This window comes from Cyrtonyx montezumae, unplaced genomic scaffold (genome assembly GCF_038088225.1).
Source record: "Cyrtonyx montezumae isolate F1298 unplaced genomic scaffold, pur_monq_1.0 scaffold_3, whole genome shotgun sequence".
Taxonomy (NCBI): domain Eukaryota; kingdom Metazoa; phylum Chordata; class Aves; order Galliformes; family Odontophoridae; genus Cyrtonyx; species Cyrtonyx montezumae.
This window is the reverse complement of record NW_027072034.1, coordinates 41,031,439-41,051,836: the sequence shown is the minus strand read 5'-3', so window position 1 is coordinate 41,051,836 and position 20,398 is coordinate 41,031,439. Positions and strand designations below refer to the sequence as shown.

The following is a 20,398-nucleotide window of genomic DNA, read 5'->3' as shown; positions in this document are numbered from 1 at the left end:
CTTCTTCCCTAAGAAAAAATAAGATTTCATGTGATAACACACACTCTAAACTCACTACCTAACAGCAGAAGGTTAAAAGGTAACTGACAATGAGGGGATCAGATGAAATTTAGGCCCGTAGATGCAACCACGTTTTGAATGGCAGCAGAGAAACAGTGCAGAGGAACCGCAACACATTAGTGGCAAATACTGCTTTTTTAAAGGCCCTCTTTCACCTTCTAAAGGCAGTCAATGAAACTTGGCACCGAATTAGGCAAAAGTATTGTGATAAGTAAGTATACATAATCACTCTGCATTATGAAGCTTCTCATCTGCTCCTAGGCACCCGCCAGCTTAGCACCTCAGCATGGAGAGGCAGTGTTTTGCCCAGGTACTCTGTGTCTTCTTGTAGCAAATGAGTACGATGCAATGACCAAGCCCAAGTGGATTTATGCACTGTGCTCAACTAAACTAGTGAAATAATTGCCTCCTCACACTACAGTACCATTGGCATGGCTTTATACTGCCTCAATGCTACGAGCAAAAAATTCTACTGTAACATCATATAAATTAATGAATTACTACATGCTCTCCAATTTCAACAGGACAAGCAGACATGTATTGATTGCCTGCACTATGAACAGAGAAGGTCAAGAAATGGGGTTAAACACGGTGATGCCCCAACTATTGCACAAAGTCAACGCAGTGATAAAAATGGGAGTCACCAGATGTGAGTAACCAAGCTGCTCCTACTGCAGGCACACTAGGAACCAGATACAGCAAGAAGGTTGGTGGATGGGACCTGAACAGGGGATTATGGAGGCTGAGCAGAGACCACGTGTACGGCCACAATCTTCTCTCTTATACAACACCCTTCGCTAGAGTGACAAAATGTTAAGGCATCAATGCCACCTCAGCAGAAGACAAATATGCCCAAGAAAAGTAACGCAAAACCCCTGTGCTTCTTAACATACAAAAACACTCGTATATCCACAGTACAGTTTGCTTTCTCAGAAGCAATTTTATATATTTCTATGTAATTACCAAATATTAGTAGCTATAACTTATTATTCTCTGTCCAAGATGTCTACACAAGAAGAAAATTGGTAAGAAAGAATGACTTCTCCCTATGAAACCAAACATTCTTATCTGACACCACCTAGTTTTTCAGCCACTCCAGGGGCTTCTTGTGTATTTAAAGCAAGTCACCATCAGTGGTTCTCAAATGAAATTCCATGATATTAACGACCAGACCGCCACAAAAAATAAACAAGCAAACGAAGGAATAAAACATTCTCATGTCTACCAAAGAAAACTAACCTGAGATCCATTTTTCAGCTTCAGACGTTTGTAACACTGTCATTAAAATGACAGATTTTGTATTTACGGGAAGGCTGCTATTCCTACATGGGGCAGTAGTCCCAATGTTTTTGTTTAATTTCAACCAACTTGTCCAAGTAGGCCATTAGGTAGGAACCTATAAATGGCACCCAGGGGGTCTGGGTTCTTGTTGTAAAGAGGTCAGCTATTTCCTCCTAACTAAAAATAGGCAAAAGCAAGGAGGGAAAGAGGGAATGGAGTTTAATTTAGCAGTTGAAAAGGAGTTTAAAAAATTACCTCCATCTTGCCTCATAATGAAGATTATGAAAAAGAATCTGCCCTCAAGAGCTACAAAACCTTATTTGTTTTACAGGCAGGCTGGTGTACGTAATTTACAATAATACTGTGAATTAAAAGGCCTGCACACAGCAGAGTCCCTTGCTGCACGGAGCAATCTGATCCACCAGTGATGGCACCTTTGAGTGCCAACAACTCTGCTCACTCTACCAGGTGAGGTCATGCTGCTGCCCAGTACACCCAGCACTACTATCAGCTGCTGTTCCCCTGAGTCAGTCTTTTCCACCATTCACCTTCCTGGTTTTCTGTCTCTCTCACTCCAATTACAACCTTTTCAGCATGAGAACTGTCACCGAGGATATTCCCCAAACGGCCCCGATTTGTATGGGGGCCCCTTGGCACTACTCAAATATAAACAACGTCAGTTCAAAACAAACCACAGTGTGAATTCTAGCACTGAACTTTAAAAGCTGTCAACAGAAAATAGCAAGAGCGTGCCAAAGCATGCCAACAAAGCCCTGGGATGGGTTCTCCAGCCAGTCTCTGAGCTGAATCCACTTCAGAGCACCATCAAATCCTGTGTACCTCATGGCTGACTTAGATCTCTACTGAGAAACAACATCGAAACAATACACCGCTGGCACTCAAGAGTGCTCCCACCCATACCCTACAGGCTCAGGGATGGAAGCCTTCAGTAACTGCTGCCACCAGAGGAAGTTCTTCCATGAAGTGGACAACAGGTCTACTCGGGGCTCTCCTGCCACAGGGATGGGAAAAGCCCATCCGTGAATAAAGGTGAGGACCACAACTAGGAAAACTTGCAGAGCAGATGCACCGGCACATCCCCTTTCTCTATTAATAATGTGACTTTTGCTCTTGTGGTACTCCTCTTGTTGAGCGTGGAGAATACTTGCCACCCACTGGAAAGATGAACAAGGAGCTTAATTCACTGAATGTAACAGAGAACGTAACTCACTGTCCACACTATGACAGACATCGGGCACTGGAGTTACTGAGAGGGGGAAGGCAGAGAATGCATTCAGATGACAACTACTTTGCAGAGGGTTTTTCTTGTCCTGTGAGATTTGTGGAGTGCTGTGTAGCTGACAGTGTTCACAAGCATGCAAAAACTCTTGCACTCCTCTGGTTCCAAAACATATCTTAAGGAGAAAAAACAACCACAGTCTTTCCTTAGACCACCAGAGGTGTTAAAGAGAGATAAACGACAATTCCACTCAAACCTCTACTGGTTTTACCATTATTGCACACAGCCCAATAAAGATTCAGTGCACTGTTAACGTAGCAGCATCATCAACACCCCCTGCAGTGCTTTTTATTTCTCCCACCCCATGCTTCCCTTTTTTTTTTTTTTTAACCATTACAGCCGTTGAGATGCTGCAATTACTATCTGTAGTCGCTAAAGACAGAATCAAACGAGGACAAACAGCACCAAAACACGTAAGAACAGCCCTGCTCTCCTGAGATCACAGTTACTCCAAAGCCTGCCCACTGTCGCTGTGATGCATCAACCGCAGGAGAGGAAGAGGCCTCGTGCAGCACGTGCACGCACGTGGTATGCGAGGTGTGAGATGGTACACCTCATGCACGCCTCGCTTAGAGGACCGCTGACCAGCGGGCAAAGGAAGGGACACGCAGTGCTGCATCTGTCACCAGTGGAGACCTTGCGTTTACTACTGACAAGCTACAAGGAAACGTTAAGGTTGGGAAAGACCTCTAAGACCATACTGCTCGAGATCGCCGACCCATCAGCACCTCGGCACCACACCACGTCCCCAAGCGCCGCATCTACGCATTTCTTGACCCCGCAATCCGGCACAACCTATTCCTTTTCACACCATCATCCTAAAGCACCGCTCTCACGCAGGCTCCACGCTCGGGGCCGCTCATTTCAGCGGGGTGCCTCAGCTTCCGCGGCTGGAAGCACTCCCAAGGGGAGCAGCACCGGCTCCTAGAAACCAGCGTACCGACCTAACTTTTAGGGTGTGGCTTTGTCGCTTCCCCCCCGTCTTTCCGTGCCGGTCGCCCACCTGGGAACGCACCGTCACGGCGCTGAACGGCTCAGGGGTCAGCGTCCTCCCTAACACCGCGTCACCCCGAGGCGCGGCCGCATGACACCCGCGGGCGGAGGGGGCGAGAGCGGAGGGGGATAGGGCGGGGGGTTCCCGCGGGCGGCCCCGCTCCCGCCGCCGGCCTCGCGGCGCGCAACAGGTCCGGAGCGCCGCGCCCTGCCCCGAGCGCTGCCCGCCCGGGGAGGCCGCTTGTTCGGCCACGCTCGGGAGCCAGCTCGGCCGCGCCGCAGAGCGGGATGAATGGGCTCCCCTCCCCCACTGCCCCGCACCGCGGCTCGCCGCGGACGGCGGCGGACTCGGTGCGGGCACACACACACACCCTGCCTAGGGTTCGCAAAAATCTACATAGGCGCATATATACGCGTACAGCACGTAAAAAAAAAAAAAAAAAAAAAAAAAAAAAGAACAACAAAAACCAAGCAGGGAGAGGGAGAGAAGCGCGCCGGGCTCGCACAAGTTGGCGGTGGGGTTGGAAGGGAGCTCGTCACCGTGCACACAGCCAAACCCTAAGCGGCAGCGGCGCTCCCGCCCGGGCACTCACACACACTCACACACACACTCACCTGCGCGCGGGCGCTGCGGGCGCGGCTCCGCTCCGCTCCGGGGGCGGCGGCGGGAGAGCCTGGGGCGGACTTTCCGTCACTTGCCGCGCATGGTGCAAGTCCTGGTGCCGGGGTCCCGGCTCAGCCCGCCAGCAGCCTGCGAACCCCCCCCGCGCCGCCGCCGCCGCGCACGCCTCCTCCTCCCCCTCGGCGCACACAAGGAAGTCCCGGAGAGTGGGAAGAGGGGAGAGCGGAAAGTTTTGGGGCGGAATGGCGGCGGCGCTAAGGGGAGCGGGCCGCGCCCGGAGCCCGCCGCCGCCGCCACTGCCGGGCGGGAAGGACGGGGGCCGGTGGGGGATGGGGGGGAGGGGTGAGGGTAGGGGGGGCGAGCGGCCGCGCCCCCGCCCCCGGCAGCGTGCGGGGCCGCCCTGCCCGCCGGCCGCGCTGGGGGAACCCCCGCGCCGCGCTCCCACGCGGAGCGCCGCTCCCACGCCGCGCGCACGCGGAGGAAACCTCCCCTTCCCAACCCCCCCCCCCGCTCCGGCTCCCCGCCGCCGTGACCGGGCGAGCGTCGGGCGGGAGGGCCGCGGCCCGAGCCGAGGGGAAGGCGTAAACGCGCTTGTCGGGGTGCGTGCGTGGCACGGGGACGGGAACGGGCGCGGGGCGCACACCGCCGTGCCCGCCGAATGATGCAACGCGGCCGCCGCGCCGAGCGGTGCGGCCGCCCCTCCCCCACGGCCGCCGCCGGGCGTCGTTTCCGCCTGGCGGGTCAGCGCGCGGCGGAGCGGGCCTCCCTTCGCCCTGCTCGGTCACCCGCGCTGCTAAAGTCAATAACACGCTGACATCATCGCCGTACCGCCCGGCGCCGAGTAGCTGCGCACCCCAATCCCCGCCGCGCCGTCCCGTCCCCCTCCCTCGGCCCTACGGGGCCCTGGGCGGGCGGCGGCCGTTCGCCGCTTCCGCGCTGACCTTCCCGCGCCGTCGGGCTGCGCGCCGCTCCGGCCCCGCGGCGTGCTCTCGGGGTGTGGGCCCCGAGGCCGCTCCGTGCCGCCCCTGTGGATGAACGTGGCGTCAGCAGAAGCGGCGAAGCGGTGCTGTTGGTGCGGGCAGCGGGCTGTGCGCTGAGCTGGGCACGGCTGGATGCTGCCGCGGGCCGCCGGGCCTCCGTGGTGCCGCTCTCAGCGCTCGCGCGGGCACATTCTTTCCCATTCCGAATGAGCCACCGTTTGATTTTTCAATAGCAAAAAAAAAAACAACAAAACTAACAAAAAAAAAAACCTGTATCGGGTTTCTAAGGTTTTATTACCCAACAGTGTAAACAAACGAACTACCCCAGGCCCGAGCGTCTAACTTGCAGCTCCCGTGTGCTTGCTTTGTTCTAGCTCCCTCAGGCCTACGGTGAGCCAAAGGCAGGCACCACGCGTGGCCCTGCGGTCAGGGGACAGCCAGGCAGCGGCCTGATGCCGCTCCCCCACCTGCAGCAGGAGCACAGGCTGCGGGAAGGTCGAGCCAAGGCTCGGGCTGAGACCTGGCCGGGCAGCCCCCGGAGGGATGGGGCTGAACGTTGGTGTAGGGTACAGCCGGGTTGTAAAACGAGCTCTGTCAAGGAACTTGTGTTTTTCAAGCTTGGCAAAGAGCAGCAGCACGGAGCTGATGAGAAAGGCTTGCTTTTTTTCTTTTTTCAGTGACAATGAGAAAACCAACTCTATAAAGGGATGCTCCAGGAAGAGTGAATCACCACTGTGGCTGCTCAGAAAATGTCGGCTTTTGTGCGACAGAAGACCCGGGATCCATCCGCTATAAAAGAACCCCCTAGACTTTATAAGTCTTTTTCTCCTCTGTTTCATAACTGGTGCTGCGGGGAGGGCAGCTGGCAGCCTTGTGCTCCCCCACAGCCGAATGCAGGGAGCCGGAGGTGCAGAGTCTTACCTCATCCACATGGAAACCCGACCCCGAAGCAATCACAGTCAAGGGCTAGTGGCTGGCCTACCGCAGGGATAATGGGATCATAAGACAAAATATTTTGCATTTTAAAAGATTAAAGTCACTGTTATTTTTCTCCCGCTTCGTCAGGACGCGCTGTGTTTTTAACTGTTTCTAACTATGTTTTCCCCCACGCTGTGGTTTTCTGTTCTCTGACTGAACAAATGAAAGTCAGTTCCCCTGAATGAGTGAGTCATTTAGAAATAAGTAATTGGTTCGACGCTTATGTAGCTGCAGGTAAAACGTTCTCCTCGCAAAATGTCCAAAATACAGACAATTTGCTCTTGTTATGAACTGTAAAATACGTGACCTCTTAAAGAGAATTAGTAACAAAAACATTTCATGTGATAGGGGAAACTGAAGTGGACCTTCAGCCTGAATAGATACTGTGTATACAGCTGCAATACGCAATTCTTATGTTGAAATACAGAGGTATTCCATACGCTGAAATGCAGCATGTCAGGCACTACTCTTGTAGCACATTTAATTTTCCTGTATGGTTTGTCCCACAAGATAATTTGTGGTGCAAAAGTAAAGACTTTTAGCACGTTGTTATTACTGTTGTTATTCTTACCAAGCACATAGGCAAGACTTGGTTCCTATTCTGTGAGCTTCCTTATGGTAGCTTTTTCAGGTGAGCATTCTCATGGAGTCGCTCATGTGAGCTCCACAGCATCAAAAGGTTTCTCGTTCAGCCATCTGTGAATACCAGGAGTTTCAGTTTTGAATGGAAGTTCTGACTGACTCAGATATTGTCAGGAATTGACATTGTCATTAAAATTTTTTCTTCCCAAATTACTTCATTGTTTTCTTTGGACTAGACTGGAAATTTTTGCTTAATTGATGAGTACTTGTGCAAGCAGACCTTGAGTAGAACAGTGCTATTTGTGGGACTCATGGACATGAGAGAAGGTATTGTATAATCGTCACGTTTCTTCAGTCTGAAGCAGAAAATAAACCAAAAAGCAAAATGGGAGACCTAGTCGCAAAGCTTGTGGAAGTCAAAACAACCAACAAGTTTCTTACTTTTGTGGAGAGAGCAAAATCTTATCCTCTTTTTTCCTATCCATTTTCTATCTGTACTTTTGTTTCATGTGGTTTCTAACACCTGCAGTCTCCAGTGATATTTTTTCATCCTCCTTTTTGTGATGTGAAGATCTGGATTCTTTGGACTGGAATTAGATCTAACCTGGTAGGAATCTAATCAGTTCTGACAGCAATTCTGATGCTACTACTCTGCAGAAGTCTTAGACTGGGACACAGCGTTCATAGTTCCTTGCCTGTGCTATTGCATGCTCAGTGCACATCTTGCACTGCTCAGGCTCATTGTGTGTTAGCTAAGTGTTGAGCCAAGAATATTTCTGCTTCTGTATATAAGATAAGAATGTATTCAGTGATTCTTCCAAGATGAAATTTGCTACGTAAGTTAGAGAAACATCCTTCTTTGCTGTATGGAATGTATTGCTTACTATGTAGAACCTGTGTAATTGTTATTACCTCAGGTAAACTAAATCAGAAACTCTGATGTACGTAATCTGTGCTCCTCAAATCTGTTTTAGTGGGCTGACATGATGGGCTGAGCTAGCTAAATGGGTCCCTTAGGATACCCAGATGGAACAGATATTTTTTATGTTGCTCTAATTTACTCTTTAGAGACATTTTGGCCTCCTGCCAGTCTAGGATATAGAGAACAGAGGGGTGATCTCTTCCCTTGTTCTCCCTCATCCACACAGTGTTGCATGGCCCCAGCTGTGCTTGAGCAAGCATGTGGGACAGCTCACAGTTTCCAGCCTTTCTCCTTCCTATGAAAGGTTTTAGAGAAAGAACTTCTAAGCAGGGGCTGGCTGCAGAGAGTGAAAAGCCTTAAGAATTATGAGGATCAGATCTCCTGCAGGGATGCCAGGCATGCACAGAAGCTGTGTTGTGGATTTGAGGGATGTTAGCCACGTATAATCAACCTGGACTGCTCAGGTACTCTGGAGGTACATTAGTTCTGAAATTGAGAGTGGCCCTGGCTCACTTATTCTAGAATCACAGAATCATTTGAGTCAGAAGGGACACTTAAAGGCCATCTAGTCCAACTCCCCTGCAATGAACATGGACAGCCGCAGCTAAACCAGTGTGCTTAGAGCCCCATCCAGCCTGACCTTGAGTGTCTCCAAGGATGGGACTTCCACCACCTCTCTGGGCAACCTGTAACAGTGCCTCACTACCCTCACTGTAAAAAAAAAAGTCTTCCTTATATCCAGTACAAATCTCCCCTCTTTTAGTTTGAAACCATTTCCCCTTGTTCTGTCACAGCAGACCCTGCTAAGGAGTCTGTCCCCTTCCTTCTTACAGCCCCCTTTAGATACTGAAAGGCAGCTCTCAGGTCACCTCTCAGCCTTCTCCAGGCTGAACAGCCCCAGCTCTCTCAGCCTGTCCTTGCAGGAGAGGCATTCATTCCTTTGGATCATTTTTGTGGCCCTCTTCTGGATATGCTCCAATAGGTCCATGTTTCTCCTGTACTGAGGACTCCACATCTGGACGTAGCACTCCAGGTAAGGCCTCACCAGTGCAGAGCAGAGGGGCAGGATCACCTCCCTCATCCTGCTGGCCACGCTTCTTTTGCTGCAGCCCAGGATACAGTTAACTTTCTGGGCTGCAAGGGCACAAGGGCACATTCCCATCCACCAGTACCTCCAAGTCCTTCTTGGCAGGGCTTCACTCAACTCTTTCATATCCCTGTTTGTATTGCCAGTGAGGGTTGCCTCAACCCAGGTGCAAGACCTGGTGCTTGGATTTGTTGAACCTCATGAGGTTCACCTGGGCCCACTGCTTGAGCATCTCTAGGTCTCTCTGGATGGTATCCCACCCCTCTGGTGTGTCAGTCACACCAACAGCTCCAACAGCTTCTCCAAGTGGCTCAAGACAGGCAAGGAGCCTGAATCCTGCCAGTGGAGAACTTCTCATCTTCCTGAAGAGCTCTTGTTAACACAGAATACGGGAGCAGCCCAATGGAGAATTTATCAGGGAACCCTTAAGACGGGTCCAGTGCACACAGAGGAGCAAGCAAATGAGTTTCATGCAACCAGAGCAGCAGCTATGCTCAAATGAGCATGTAGCTTGGTGCAGGTGCAAAGATGAAACAGTGCTTGCAGGGGCCAAACATCTGCACTGCACTAACATCAGCCTCCAGATGCACCTCAGGCCTGGGGCCGGCGAGTGGACTGCCTGGCTGTCAGCTGGAGTGCCTGGGGCATGCTCCCAAGGCACATCTGTTGGCTTAGCTTCTTCCCAGAGGAAATCCAGTTCTCATGCTCAGAAAGTGCTCTGCAGTGTGTTTACCAAAGTAAGGCAAGCAGGGAGAATCAGGAGACTCATTTCAGAAGTGCAGACCTGATTCAAACTGAAACCGCTGTAAATGAAGTCACTGATAATTCCCTGTTTCTACTGACATTACATGGCATAATATTTTACACTCTTAGAGGTTCCCCTTAATTCAGTGGGATCACTCAGGATTCACAGCATGAGTCACTGATCTGAAATGCAGGACATATGGGTTGCTTCCTTTGCCAACTGCAAAATTTGGGGTTCAAGAATTCTAAAATGGCTTTTTTTTTCTTACAGTCCCTGTAGCTACTTAAGCATGCAAGGTATGCGACATCATTTCTAGATGCAAACTGCCATTTTTAGGAGCAATGAATAGGAGGTTGAAGAATTCTGTAAAGCTCATATAAGTGATGCTAATGCTGGTACAAAACTAACTGAATGGGAGTGCCTTGTGCGGTGCCGTGGCCAAAAGAACGGCTGTGATTTCTGGATAGCCAAAAAGAGAAATGTTAGGAGGGAGAACAGAGGTTCTACTGTCTCTGTGTTTGGCACTGGTGTGACTACTCCTAAAGTATTCCCACTCGATTATCTGCACTTCGAGAAGGATGATGAGAAATTGGAGGGACTACACAGAAGAGTACTGATAATGGCTAAAGGATTGGAAAATGGCTTATTTTCAAAGATAGCGATCTGTTCAACTTATCAATGAAGTAACTTAACCGTTTGGAAGAACCAGCGCATGGGAAAAGAGCTAACAGAGGACTTTTCAATCTATCACACAGCTGTAGGGAGAACCTACAGCTGGATGTCAGGGATGAAGTAGCAAACGTTTTTAAGAATAAAGAAAACAAGCCAGTGAAGCAAATGATGTGGATCTTTAACGGCATTGTTAGCTCAAGCACAGCTACCGAGTTTCAGAGAACACTAGGAAGTGCTGTGGCCTGTATGATGATTTTATAGGCTAAGAATAAACTATGGCAATGGCAATCTCTACTCTTAAGATCATCCAAAGCAGGCTTCTGAGAAGTAGTATTTTTGAAGAGCCGAATGTCTGGTTGGCTAACTAATTGTCAGCGTATTGAACACATTTCCAATAAAACTCAGTATTCTGACAGCAGAGAAAGTTTACTTTGCCTTCTGAATTTGCACTCGCATTATTTCTACAGGTGCTTGCAAAGTGACTTTCTGACTAGTTTAAATAAAAATAGCTTTGCATAACGCAAACGTATTTATCTGAAGGTGGAGTTGGGGTTTTCCTTTCGTATGCCAAAAGTTTTCTCAAGGACTTTGTCCAAGAAAGAATATTCAATGAAATATGTAGTATCAGGAACCTCTTTAGCTAGTATAAGGCTGATGAGTCAGACCTGCTTTTCAGTCTTAATTTTCATATGACTGCAGATGACTTTATGCAGTTTGCAACCTCTGTTCACAGGGCCCAGTGGCCTATATGGATATGCATAAAAGGGAGAAGAAACTCAGTGCATTTTTATGAGTGAATGTAAGATACGGTACCAGGAAATGTTCAAAGGGCAGTGTTTCAGTATTTGAAATGCACTTCTAGTGGTTATTTTAAAATTCAAAGCATACTTCCACATTCCACACTCCATTCAGCTGTATTTAAAAAATGAGTATTCAAATGAATGTGTCCAGGCATCAAGTCTGTTTTAGTCTGTCTTGTTCCCACTGAAATCAACAGTGGTTATGCTACTGCTTCAACGGGAGTATAATAAGGCCCCTCACTGTCGGTGCCTTACTAATATTGGAAAAACAGTGGATAGAACAGGAATGAATGCCCCCCTATTAAGTAATCTTTTTTTTAATTATTTTTACTATCATAGGTCCCAAAAGATTGGGTAATTTGAAAGATTGAGCAGTGAGGGACAAACAGGTTCAATAAATCAGTTCAAATCTCTATTGAAACAAAAAGCGATTCTTTAATTCTTTACTGTCCTAATTTTTTAAATCTCATATCTCTACTTAATCCGTCAGTGCTAGTAACCTAGAATTTCCCTCCTCCTTCTCTTCTCCTCCCCTCCTCCTCCTCCTCCTCTCCACTTCCAATATGAAAGCTCACTGCATTAGCCTGAGGTTACATATATTTGCTGCACTCCCCTCATCACATTGATTCTCCGTTCACTGTTTTTTTTCTTCTCACTTATTTCAGCATCTCCTTTAACGTTGGAATTAGAAGCACCAGTTAGGAAAGACAGCAGAAGTGAGGTAGTTCCTGTATGCCCCTCGGACATCTTCCTAGAACGTCTGCTAATGTGGCTAAGTTTAACCATGAGTTCTGAGGCTTCCAAAGGCAGACTTGACAGCTTTGACTTCAAACTACAGCTTCCTCTGCATTATGTCATGGTAAATTTGTGACTGGCAGTATTTTCATAAGCTGCAGTTGCTTATGATTCCCTTACGTAACTGGCTCAGTGCAGACTACTGGCTTTTATTTTTTAATTGACAAAAAGAGGTAATGTAACAGAATACGGTGTTCTGCACTTTTTACAGTAAACTCTCCTGTTACTTTATTTTCAAGATTTTATAACATTTCATTTAAATGAAATCAACATTTTCTAGCAAATAATATGAATCTGTGAGTCCACTTGAAATATTCTGAGGCATTTATTTAGAGTTCTTCATTATGCAATTGTTTCTATACTTACCCTTAGAACTGAATTAGCTCTTCAGCCCTAAGTTTTTTCTATTTCTTTTAGAGGACAGTAACCATCTATTTCTAACTTACATAAATGACATCTTGAACTCTGTCAGCCATGGGGTAATGGAAAAAACGCAGCTGAGGTATGTGAGGCGAGCTCAGAATTTTCATAAATATACCAAAAGTGGAACTGAAAGTGCTCTTGGGTACACAGTGATTAAGTGATTAATTAAGATTAAGGTTTTCTGTTTGTTTGTTTTAAATAAAAACTGTGAAGTGAAAATAGCCATTTTCTATATTACCAGAAACTGAATGCTTTTGAAAGAAAAGTTAGATGGAAACTCAAAATCTATTGAAACAGTTTCCTGCTTGTTCTACTGTACCACTGACTGCTGTGTTTTCCATCTCTATACATCAACAAGTTTAGGTTAAGCTCTCTGTGATAAGAATAGAAGCGGCGTCTTTATATATTTGTGGTGTTTCTGTGTGTTCAGTCATTTGTTTCCCAATTAGAACTTGAAGGTGGCAGATGCTGAAATGATGTTAGGCCAAAGTACCTTCAGAAATATGCTATGCAAAGAATGTTTTTAACAAAGAAATACTATGAATAAAAACTCACCAAATAACATAGCATCTAATTTTAAGCGTTCACAGAATCAGCTTCAAAATGAAAGTAGGAGTATTACTCAGTAACTTTCAATACAGAGAAAAGATCAGGTGTTTTTAGGTCTCTGTTTTACAAATCCCTATCCCTTAAGCTGAACTAGGACTTAGTTGGAAGTGAGAGCAGCTACAATATTTTCAGGTATCATGCAGTTTCAGTAACAGTCTACATCTGAACTCCTCAGTGTTTATATTTACTCTTGTATGAGTAATGGGTAGCTCAGCTAGAAAGATATATCTGCAATCTAGAGCTGTCTGACCATGTACAACTGCAATATGGTCACTAAATAGAATTTAATTACTTTTTATCTCTTTCCTCCACTCGGTGTCACAAGAATCTAAACAGCTTGCCTACCATAAGGATGAGCTGCAAGGGAAGCTTCCTGATTGCTCACAAAGACACAGATTGTCTGAATCTTTCTGGTATGGTATATGCTAACTTTGCTTGTTATCTTCTTTTGCTTAGTCTATAAATTAATTTAAAAAAGCAAATGCAGCGATCAAATTTATAAACGACAGCAACAACAAAAAGACGTAAAATTACTTTTTTTTTCCATATTATTTGAAGATTCACTTCATATAATTTGATAATATTCATATAATTCGACGATTATTTGAAGCTCGGCATGTAGTGCGTGACCATGTCAAAGCCTTGCTGCAGTCCGGGTAGATGACATCAGTTGTACCATTTTGCTGCTGAACCCAGGGAACATGCGTGGAGGTGTATGCACAGTGTGCATACACATTTGCCTTAGAGAAAGAAGTTTCCAACAGGATGCACTCGTGCAGGACTGAGTGCTGCAATGAGCCTTCCAATCTGATGGAAGTGCTGGTCTGAATCAGAAAGGGCAAGTTTCCTGCAGGTCTGTGTTACCAGCGTGGAAAAAGCTGTGCATGCATGCATGTACCTCTCTGCCAGTTGGCACAGGGCTCCCTGCAGGTGCCTGCTGTCACGTGTACATAGGAACAGCCGTTGCAAACCTATTGTATTTTTCCTAAAATGGATGGCTAATGTGTTAGAAATACTGTCCACAGAAAGTGGAGTCACGTGAAATGCTCCTAATTACTGAAAAAAAATTGGTGTGTCTATGTGACCCACCAGCAGATCAGTGAAGTACTTGCTGTACATTTTATTTCTACCTGACAGAACAATTTCCTTGCTGAAGTACAGCAGTGAGTGGGAGAGACTGCAGTTAACAAAGTAAATTGGAAAGGAAATGTATGAGGAGTTTAGATTGTTTTTTCCCTCGTACTTTGTGAAAAGTTTGAAAAGAAAAGCAAATTTAAATCCCAAGTTATTCTACATTGACTCCCTGATAAATAACGACAGGACGAGAGGGAATGGCCACAAGTTGCGCCGGGGAAGATTTAGATTGGACCTGAGGAAACATTTTTTTTCTGAAAGAGTGGTCAGGCACTGGAATGGCCTGCCTAGGGAGGTGGTTGAGGCACCATCCCTAGCGCTGTTCAAGAAGCGTTTAGATGAGGTGCTAAGGGATTTGATTTAGTAGTTGGGTAGGGATAGTGATAGGAGGATGGTTGGACTAGATGATCTTGTAGGTCCTTTCTAACCTTATGAACCTATGAACTTATGAACTTATGAATCCTCTTTCAAACTCAAAGCCTCTACAGCTGTGAAAGAGTGGGACCTTAAAACAGAAAAATAATATGAAGTCTAGTGGATCCCAAATTCTCAGTACAAGTTTCCTCCAGATTGTGAAAGTTTTGGAATGCAGAGCTGGCCGTATTAAAATCTATGTTAAAAGAACCACAGACTTCATTACAATACACATAGAACCTAAAGTTTATTTTTTTAGTACTACAAAATAGCACACTGGGAAACATATGAGATTTAATCCTACCAAGAACACACAGCAATTAAGCAAAGAAAATAGGTTAACAAATGAACTTAGCGAGGGAAAACTCAAGAGACATGAGTGTACATCATAAGAAATGAACACTTTTTTCTTCCTACAGTGTCTGCACACAGGGTAACTATTAAAGTGCATAATATGCACCATGGACAAACTTTCCAATGAGATATATAAAATGATTTTCATTTGTTTTTACGTTGGTTTTTGTTTTCACATTTATGTTTTAGGATTTATTTGCTTTTCCCATCTCGTTAGGAGCCTGTCAGCTCAGTTAGGCCAAAACCTCTTGTTTCCTTTTTAAGAGAGATGTGCAGTTCCTGAATAATTTATATTGTATTCAAAGGATGAATCATAAATGCTGGTGCTTCTCACCCCCCAAATCTGAATGCTTTCCATATTAATAATGCATTTACCCTTCCTCTCCCCTGTGAAATGAGGTGAGGACAATGTCTTGCAGAGAAAATGGCAAAGGCATGAAGCACTGTTTTCAAAAATGTTGACTGCATGTACACAGTGTCCAGCCAGCAAGGACATTTCGAGTATGAGCAGTTCCTGTGGCTGCAGGCGGTGTGAGTGACCCTTTGGGAGAAGGACATAGAGCTCACTCACCGTGGCTCCTTGCATGTGCTCCTTGCAAGGTGTCCTTCCATGAGGGTGATGACGGCTTGGCAGTGTCCAGGGCAGACAGGGCCCTGCTTCTTTGCAGCTGCGTGCCTGAGCTATCACTCCTCACTGGGCCCTGTTTCGGGCAGGGGATGGGGGCACATGGCCCCTTTCAACCCCACTTTGTGTGATCCTATCGCCCTAAATTCACAAAATACTCCACCAGAGCAACTCAGGTGGGGGAAGAGCAGTACCTCTGCCCAAACCAGGATATCCTCGGAGGCCACATTTCTGAGATTCTTACATGACGGCCAACTATTTGTTTTACCTCGCCCTAGGAGTCTGCTAAAAGGCAAGACCATCCTACACATGCCGTGGGGAAAGGCAGGAGGACTTCAGCACTTCCAACAGCAGTAAAAAAGGAGATGTTTGTTTAGAAATGTGAGTCTGAATTTAGTGGCCTAGTACTAATCAGGCAGGTCTGAAAATGATGGTCAAATTATAAACAGAGCCACAAGGCACCATGTGCAAGAATATGCTTGTATTTGCATTATAAATTTTATATAAACAGAAAGAAAAAAAAAACAAAACAAAGCCCTGAAACGTTTCAGGCTTGAATTCCAGCCATTGTGTTAACATGAAACCTTGCTCTTTCGGTTGTTATTTTTCATTCCTGTGTGTGTGACTGCTGGGCTGGGAACGGGCACCTCTCTCACGGACAACTCCTTGCTGCTCAGCTCTCAGCTGTTCATCTGCTCTGTGCAGGAGAGGCCAGGACCGAGTCCAGAGACTCTTACTGCAGTCTGCCCCTTTCCCTGCTAAACTCTGGTGTGGGATCATTAACAGGTGGGTTCCTGCTGAGATATTTGGGTGTAGCATGGCTGCAGCCACCTGTCAGAATTTATCATTTGGGCAAAATTTTGTAGGTTTCCAGCCTATGCTTGTGGGTGTGCAAACTGCAACAGCTCAGAGCTGCCACTACTTTGGAGACAGATGCAACAACGGCTGTCAGACCCTAATTTGCTCTGCACTTAGTGCTTTGTGGAGCCCTTTGTGCCCTTACTTTTTCATATGAAGTTCTGTGGGTTTTTTAAAGAGATGATTTATAATTAAAAACAAACAAACAACAACAACAACAAAACAACAGAAAAACCCAGAAACGAACCGGAGTCTTAAAATGCAGCCAGTAACATATGGAGATTTTTATATACCTTTCAAACTAAGTAAGAATATGTGCTCCCACAGCCTCCTAAACCCTCAAAGAAAAAGAAAGAAAGGAGAAGAAAGGTGAATTCATAGCCTGGTCATTATTGGAACTTATTCATCCTCTGAAGGAACAAGTATGGGAAAAAGTATATATTTTTCTTCCAGGACCTTTTTCTGTTTTTTATGTAATACCCATTAAAGAAAAAGCATCAGGCATGGTGTGAGCTTTGTTATCTCCTTATCACTTTCTAGCCATTTTCCAGCTCATCTTGTCTCTCTTTGCTACCACTAATATACTATTTTTCTGCTCCTGTGCTCTTCCTACAGCTCCTTGACATTTGCACATTTATTCCCTAAACTGTAGCAGCATGTCCCCATTAAAAATAAAGTGCCTTATCGTATTGTTCCCGATGCTGAAATCACGTAGGGTTTTCTTGGGTTACTCTATAGTTGTTAGTCAGTAGGGATGCCTAGAGCCTGCCTGGTCCTCCATGCATCAGTACTGGGCTCATGGGGCTGTGATGAGGAGCTGCTGCTGCTTTTGCTTCTGGATGAGGTGGCTGAGTGCTGGCTTCTTTTCTCTGTCTTGCACCCTTTCACCCTTTTCAAAGAATAACGTTTACAGATTCAATTGCCCCTCGTCCTTCCTATCACTACTGTAACCCTTTCCTGCCTTAATCTGCTCACTATGGGGGGCACCAGCTCCAGTTTTCCTTCACGCACAAACATATGGGCTCAAGATGTGAGCTGGCCTCACAGAAAGAGATTGCATTTTTTACTTTCCCTGAATCTGAATAAGGAATTGTCACAATCCAAGCTATTGTGCTAAATTTAAATAAAAGGGTTATAAAATGGGGGACTGTGTATGGGTGGCAAAACCGGATGCTACGTAAATGCTGCGCAGAGCAAGAGTATGCTTATTAAATAGGCAACGGAGAATTAGGGGAAACTATTTCAGTTCACATTCAAGTACATTATGGGACTGTTTATGGGGCCCAAAAGAACTTCCCGAGCATTAACACATGTTGCATGAGACGCAGAGGTGGTAGAATTTATATAAAGGTGAATAGACACGTAAAACCAGAATAACTTGTTAGCGTTTACATCGTTGCTGCCTGGAGGCTATGGCAACTATTTTGCCCACCTTTAGAAACTTTTTTTCCTCAGAGTGGGTTAAAAGACAGCATTTTTTGTAAGGTCAGGGAACAATGTCACTGATAAATCAAGCTAAGCTTATCCTGTTCTTCTAGAATATCTAAGGACATGTGAGAACCATGCAGAAAAAGGCATTGTTATTAATAGTGGATTATGCAAGGAAGCGAGGAAGGTCAGCTTCATGTTCTTTTTCCTTCTCTTTAATTATAAAGATCAAATGAGGCATATATCCCTGGGACGTAAGAGGGGGAAGTTTCTCATTTGTGTCATGATAGAAATTCATCTTGTTTCACCCTTTTCTGGGTGATTCCTCCGAGTCTCTGGCTTCTAGACAAAGGAGCTCAGGCAAAGATAACGACGTCAGAAAAACCTATGCAAATAAATGCCGACTAAAGAGAGGAAGGTGAGTTTCATTCACACTGTTTGGTTTTGATTTTAACTCAAGTACTGGAAAACACTCTGGAGAAAATTTATCTCTCTCTCTTTCTTCAGGGCAGAAAAAGTTCAAAGCAAACATGTGAGGTCTCCAATGACTCTTCAAGCAAGGTTACAAGAGCATTAGCCTTCCTGGTAGCTTAAAGGTGAGAAAACAAGAAGAAAATCCTTTTCTCTGACAGATTTTATCACACATTTTATCATCATAAATTATTGAGAAATGCACCAATTAATAGTTTATCTTCTAAAGCGTTCTTATCTAGACTTCTGAACAAATAGAGAAATGGAAGAGCATTCATCCGTTTTTATTACTTTTTTTCCCCATGTTAGGGAGCGCAACACATTTCCATGAGCTGTAACAAATGGTCCCATTTGCTACGGGATTTGCTCTCAGCTGGGACAGAGACTGTGCTATGTCTTCACTATCAAAAAGATGTGTGTTTTAAAGCAGGGGAATCAATACGCATTGCTATTCTGCTCCTAATTCCCGGTAGTATCAAATATAGTTTTTATTGCTCTCAGTGAGGCCAGCACTAAGCTTGACTATGAGACATAGCATTGCTTATGCGTTTTAGGATAAAAACAAGAGAGATTTGTTTCCTGGAGGATTTTAATGAAAAAAACAACTGACCAAAAAAGAATAAAATAAAAAAAATCCACAAACAATGCAGAGAAAATCTCTCCGTTGTCTTACAAAGCAATAATGAAATGTAAGGTTGACCAGAAAGAGAAGACAAAAGATCTCTATGTTGACTCATGTTGTATGCCATGACATCTTGGCTTTCACTCTGTACCCACTGAATGAATCCTGTCATTTTAGAATACAGCCAACGATTCAACAAATGCACATCGCTCTGAATTTCCTGCAGTCAGTGGTGTTATGGAAACTATAGTAGCTGAAACCTTGATTGTTTAGACTTTTGCATTTGTCCATCAATATCATTGCTTTTCCATCTTTACCTGTGCTTAGAAGCATCATTATACATACATATTTAAATTAAATAGCTATTGCTTTCATTGACATCTCCCAACAAAGCCTGAACACTCAAGATTAATTCACATACAGGATTTATGCACCACCTAGAATTCCTTTATTTTATCATCAGGCCTTGATGGTGACTGGAACTTAGCCTAAGGGCCACCTGAAGCGATGCCTGTAAAATTAAAATGACAAACCCTGTAGGTGGTGACATTCCTCGTGTCACAGAAGGAGTTCTGTTTCAATATGTTTAAATCAGCTCTGCAAACCAAGTTGTGTAGGTAAAAGGCATGTATTTTTACTAGAGTGACTTTATCTATATTCGAGTTTTGATGTCTATATCAGTTGAAGGTAAACTAGCAAGACATTTTAATATAGATCAGCCTTTTGCTTCCATCTTAAGATAAAGCCTATGTGCAATTTTAAACCTGAGTAAAGAGAAAGGAGACTGTAGTGATATTTGAGTTTGGTTGTCCTTATGTAAGACAAGCAAAAAATAATGTCCATTCCAGGTGAACTGTGATTCAGATTGCTCACCTTTAAGTTGAAGAGCCTCTATCAGGAAATATGGTTCTGTTTTTAAGTAGACGTGTGTGGGAGAATGACATTAACACCTTGTACTGAAGGAACTATTCTCTCAGTCCCTTTTCACAGCTGACTAAACATAAACGGCACTGGTTTAACAATGAGACACAGATGGCAGAACTGATTATAGTCCACACCGAATAAGGAGATTGATTCAACGAGGTAAACGAAGGTCAGATTTATCATGGATCACATTTCCCTTACCAACCAAATCCTTTACACTACATTATGTGCTTGACTTTATTATATTTCTAACATTTCGGTCCAAAGCATGGGTTCTCCACCAGCCTCATTAGCCCTTGGAGCAGACTTTACTGTCTTTGAGCTTTCTACCAGTGTCACCTCTACTGTATGAGTGGTCAGTGCAAAAAATACATTAAAAGAGCAAGAGAATAACACAATTTTAAAGGTATTGGTATCATTATCCAAGCTACACTGAAGAGCCATGTTATCCACAGCATGAAAGACTCCCATATTTAACTGAACCGGTATGTACTTTAAAAGCTCATTTATCAGTTTCTTTTGTTAGATGTTCTAGCAGCTTAGATCACCTAATTTTGGTTCCAAGTTAGAGGTAAAGGATAGCGTAAATTTCAAAGTCCCCTTCTCTGGTATTACTTCAAGACAACCCTTTTTGTTCTACTAAATTGTTTCCCAACTTCTCAAATGTAGTTTGACTACATTTCAGAAGAGAGGGACCTCAGGAAAAACTATTGGCATTT

The 20,398-nt window shown here is 45.1% G+C and overlaps 1 protein-coding gene and 1 long non-coding RNA gene across 3 annotated transcripts in view; one reads left to right on the top strand and one right to left on the bottom strand.

Annotated features, from left to right (window-relative positions):
* The window catches only part of TBL1X (transducin beta like 1 X-linked), a 180,459-nt gene extending 176,058 nt beyond the window's left edge, over positions 1-4,401 (bottom strand). For both annotated transcript variants that reach the window (XM_065741385.1, XM_065741386.1), the window contains exon 1: positions 4,250-4,401. The gene's annotated coding sequence lies outside the window, so the exon portion shown is untranslated. The remainder of the gene's footprint in view (positions 1-4,249) is intronic.
* Positions 4,402-17,961: 13,560 nt separating this feature from the next.
* LOC136053358 (uncharacterized) lies at positions 17,962-19,832 on the top strand. Its single transcript, XR_010622623.1, has 3 exons — positions 17,962-18,080; positions 18,170-18,258; positions 19,733-19,832. It is a non-coding gene; the product is annotated as an uncharacterized LOC136053358 (long non-coding RNA).
* Positions 19,833-20,398: the final 566 nt, after the last annotated feature.